This window comes from Cavia porcellus, unplaced genomic scaffold, assembly GCF_034190915.1.
Source record: "Cavia porcellus strain 051 isolate PalLab524CR breed Dunkin Hartley unplaced genomic scaffold, mCavPor4.1 scaffold_3, whole genome shotgun sequence".
In the NCBI taxonomy this organism is placed as follows: domain Eukaryota; kingdom Metazoa; phylum Chordata; class Mammalia; order Rodentia; family Caviidae; genus Cavia; species Cavia porcellus.
The window spans coordinates 90,466,384-90,471,204 of record NW_026947486.1 but is presented as its reverse complement, the minus strand read 5'-3'; the positions used below and the strand labels follow the sequence as shown (position 1 = coordinate 90,471,204).

Genomic DNA, 4,821 nt, shown 5'->3' with positions numbered 1-4,821 from the left:
GGGATTTAGTTCATTGGCACAGTGCCTGCCTGGAAAGCGCAAGGTCAAGAATTTGATTCCTGGTACAAAAAAAAGTATGAATATGAAAATTCACAAACTTTAAGGATGGAACAGAACAGAATAATATAATCACCAAGACTCCACTTTTAAGAATCCAAAATGCATGTTATTATTGTTTAAATACTGAGAATGCGAGTTTTAATATTAATACTAAAATAATAATAGTGCTCGCTTGGGCAGCACATATACTAAAATTGGAACGATACAGAGAAGATTAGCATGGCCCCTGCACAAGGATGACATGCAAAGTAGTGAAGCGTTCCATATTTAAAAAAAATAATAATGATAGCTAATATTTTATCTCAAGACAATCATTTTAGGTACATTCTAACATATTTACATTTAATAGTGTAAAACCGTGTGGCACATACAGTTATTATGTACCCCAGTTTTAGGGTTGGAAATTTTTATAATATTTCAGATTTCATGAAGATAGCAAGTAGTAGATCTTGAAAACTGAACTCAGGCAATCTGCCATAATCTGCCATAAATGGCTACATTCTCAGCTACATTAACCCTATTTTGTAAATTATAAGAGTAAGATAGACAGCATCCTAAAACACATAATACTTTTTGACCTATGTATTAGATATACAGACATTTATTGTAAAACTATACCGAGTCATTATATGTTCATTTTATATATATTTAAACATCTATAAAAATAAATGTTAATAGTAACACTGATTTCCACAAAATAGTGTAAATTAAATATGGTTATGAGATTCTCTTTTTGTAAAATCCGCAAAAATTAAAAGAGAAGCATGGAATATTTTTATTAACATGTAATATCAGAAATTATTGGGGAAAACAGTTATTTATAAATTAGATATGCATGTATATATCAAGCTCTGAGTGTGTGTGTTTGTGTGTGTGTGTGTGTGTGTGTGTGTGTGTGTGTGTGTATGTGTGTGGGTGTGATTTAAACTTAGGTTAGGAATTGATTGCATATAGGGGGAGAATGGTTTAGTGTCTTAGTTTAGCGCTAACATTCCTCTCAGAAGTCTCATGTGTTCAGAGATTAAGCCTTGCAAAAGTGATTGGATGATGAGATGGCTATACTCATTAGTGCATTAGTCTACTATCAAGTCCCATCTAAATGTGTTAGGATGTGACAGTTGGTTGGAAAAGGTGTGTCATCGAGGGTTGACTTACAAAAGTGCCTGCCTTGCAAGTGTGTGGTCGTGAGTTTGATCCTCAGTACTGATAAAAAGAAAAAGACCAAAAAAAAAGTGTATTTCTCTCTCCTTTCTCTCTCTCTCTCTCTCTCTCTCTCTCTCTCTCTCTCTCTCTCTCTCTCTCTCTCTCTCTCTCCCCCACCCCCAGGAATTCATTCAAATGATTAGAGAGGTTTAAAATTCCAGAGTTTGCAAGGAAAACTGGCAGTCTGAAGACTTGGGGAAAATTTTTGTTGTTGCTGCTGCTTGAGCTAAAATGCAGTCTAGGGACAGAATTTGCCCTTTCCCAGATTACTTCAATTTTTTTTTTTAAATTTTAAATTGTTCACCTCATCAGATGAAGGTTGCTCATATTTGCCCTATTTCAGAATATCTCAATCTTTTAATTTTAAGGCCTCCAACTGATTACCTGAGCCTCATTCACCTTGAGGATAATAATCTGATTTACTCACAGTCTACTAATCTAAAAGTTAATTTCATGTAAAATTTTTACCAAGTACCTTGGTATTATTTTCTACTCAAATTGGCCTGGATAATCAGTTATTGTAGGTAACGACTTGGCATTCATCAAAGTAAATTTCAAGACACGAATTATTATAAAGAAAATACATTGGTGTTGTGAAAGAAATAATAGTAGAAAGTATTGCCATGATAAACATATATGCACCAAAAAACCCATAATTATAAATTTTAAAAAGTGATGAGACTGGTAAGAGAAGTCCACAAATTGACAATTACACAAATTTTAATATACTCTTCCAAGAAATGGATATATCATGCTGGGAAATGCTGAAAAGAAAAAAAGCTATTTGAATGAGGCTTGGTGACACATGCCTAATATCTCTAAACTATGAGAGATTGAAGCAAGAGATTACAATTTCAAGCCCAGCATGGGCAATTTGGAAAGATGAAGCAAAAGGGCTGAAGATATAGATCAGTCTAAAGGCCATGTGTTTAATTTCCCAGTAAGACATGCACACACACACACACACACACACACACACACACACACACATGCGTGCACGTACACACACACAAGCACAAGCATGCATGGAAAAATAAAAATGAAAAGACATGTATGAAAAAATAAAGAATTTATAATATACCTGAATATTTAAATAACATTTGTAAAAACCCATGAGGGAAATTTCATTAAGTCAAAGAATCAATAGCATAAACTATTTTCTGTGATTATAATGTAATATATTTAGAAAACAGTAACATAGTGATAGCTAAAATATTCCACAGGCAATATCTCTAAGCTTCAAAAGCTATATAACATGCTATTAAATTACCTTTGCAGTCAAGAACAAAAAAATATTTGGAGAAGCTGGAAGAAAATCATTACAGCCTGAGGCCATGAGTAGCGGTAAAAATAAGGCTGAAGGGATTGAAAGATGTGATAACCTACAGTGCCATATATATCTACAAAGTGACTTTTAATACAAAGTACTTAAATTTTGTCCTACTGAATGATGCAATTTTCTCTAGGATACTTCAGCTTTCACTTATTCTCATTTTGAAAATTGTTTTCTTTCTTCTTTCTTCTACATATCCTATCACATTTCTCTCGATATCTTTCTCTTTTCTTTTATTCTCTCCTATTTTCTCTCCTCAATTTTTTTCTATCCTGTAATCAAATTTTTGGTTCTTTTTAGCTCTTGCCCCTAAATATGATAAATGCATAAGGGAGATCTTTTCACAAGTAAGAGGGAATCAGTGAGTCTGAAAATAGATCCATCTAGTTTTCTTTTCTTTCTCCCTTAAATCTGTATTGAATATTATTACTTTTGACAGAAAGGGTACATAAATATCTTCTTTTTTTATCTCTTATTAGAAGTCTAGAGATAATTCATCTGTAGCTTGCATTTTTCTAAATGACCAAATCACCCCAATTCCTCTCCCATTAAATAAAATACCTTTATTTCACTGGCATAACTACTAAGGCACATGATCCTGCATTGTACTTTAGTATGACTATATTAAGCCAAAATGACCAAAGTTCTATTTTTTGTTTTAATAATCACAGCTTTAACTTTCTTCTAGAAACTTGGCTAACTAAAAAGCTTTCATTTTTGTACCTCTTCTATTTTCCTCAGGATCTTCTGAAGAATTTCCGTTAGAGGTAAAATGAAAATGAACGAGAGAGAGAGGAGGAGAGGAGAGGGAAAACAAATCTAAAACTTCATATCATGACATTTGAACTTAATTCCTAAGGATGGGAGTTATTTTTATTTTTTTGTCTTTGACCATGGTTGCAAACAGTTTCTCTTCATTGTGTTACACTGGTACAGTTTCTGTAAGCATGATCTTTTCTAACTTCATCGTCTATTCAGTTGTTGTCATGGGCTTTTAACCTTTCTGGCTGCATTTCCTTAGTCTCATTCACTGAAACTCTAGGAATCATCTTCCCTTGCTTGGTGTTATCTAATCATTATTTTTCTTACAGCTTGAATGAGACACAATTAGGACTTTGAAATTTTTTTTCTTCAAGGCTGTGTCTTTTACTTTATCATATTTTATTGTCCTTAAACCCTAACTTCTTTCCATAGAAAAGTGAAAGAAAAAAAAAAAGGAGGAAAAATGCCTGCAAAGCAGATGTTTTCTTATCAAGAATTCATAGCAGAACTATTTATTCCAAATTAGCATATCTCATTAACTGTCTCAAGGACACAGACTGAATTGTCTTTGAAAAAGTGTCTGAGAAAACAACAGTTGGAGAAGAAATGAATTTTGAAGCAACTGCTTTCTTAACTCTCTCTTTCTCAATAACAATGAACAAAACAAAAATCTCAGCTGCTGCTGTGCACTGGAGCATTTTGCCTGTGCTGTATTCTTGCAGTGGTTACTAATATCAGATGTCATGCAAGCCTGAACAAAAGTGAGTATAATTACAAGAATATTCAAAGAACACTGTTTTACTTATATCTCGACATAACGCCTAGTGAATGCATTCAAAAAATACAGTTCATGCTAAGTGCTTTGTGTATCTTTCTCATGTGTTGGTTATAAAAGTCTGTTAGTTACCTGTTATTATTTTTTCACAGTAACAACTAACACAGACTCTGCACATTCCTTTTACTATTTTTTTCATGCTACAACCCTATTTGGAATGATGTCTTTTGCACTGGTTTTACTTGTAGATACCACCTTTTATCACTATGCCTGGGATGTAAAAAAATCCATATTTATTTATTTATAATTTTAAATCAAATGAAATCTAGATTGAGCAAACACTTCTAAAGGTTGATGAAAAGTTAAAAGTGAGTCATTTGGGATCTCAGGTAGGAATACATTCTCCCAACTTATGGTTGCATTGATACCAGTCTGACTGGTACTTGAATATATATTTTCCTGCATTTTAGACTTAGTGAATATACGAGTCATTTTATCAAATAGATGAGGAACTCTTAGAAGTTAGGGTTTTGACAGATAATTTAAACTTCCAATATAAAAGCTGGCCATGCAACTGGCATTCTGGATCAAATTAGCTTGGAGATATTACATCTTACAGTCAATGATTCTAACTGCACCTGTTTTACTAAATAGTGTATGGCTTGATTTTCATACTTTCCATAGGGAA

The 4,821-nt window shown here is 33.0% G+C and overlaps 1 non-coding gene across 1 annotated transcript; it reads left to right on the top strand.

Annotated features, from left to right (window-relative positions):
* Positions 1-224: 224 nt before the first annotated feature.
* LOC111755581 (U6 spliceosomal RNA) lies at positions 225-331 on the top strand. The gene has a single exon (XR_002790133.2). It is a non-coding gene; the product is annotated as a U6 spliceosomal RNA (small nuclear RNA).
* The last annotated feature ends 4,490 nt before the right edge of the window (positions 332-4,821 follow it).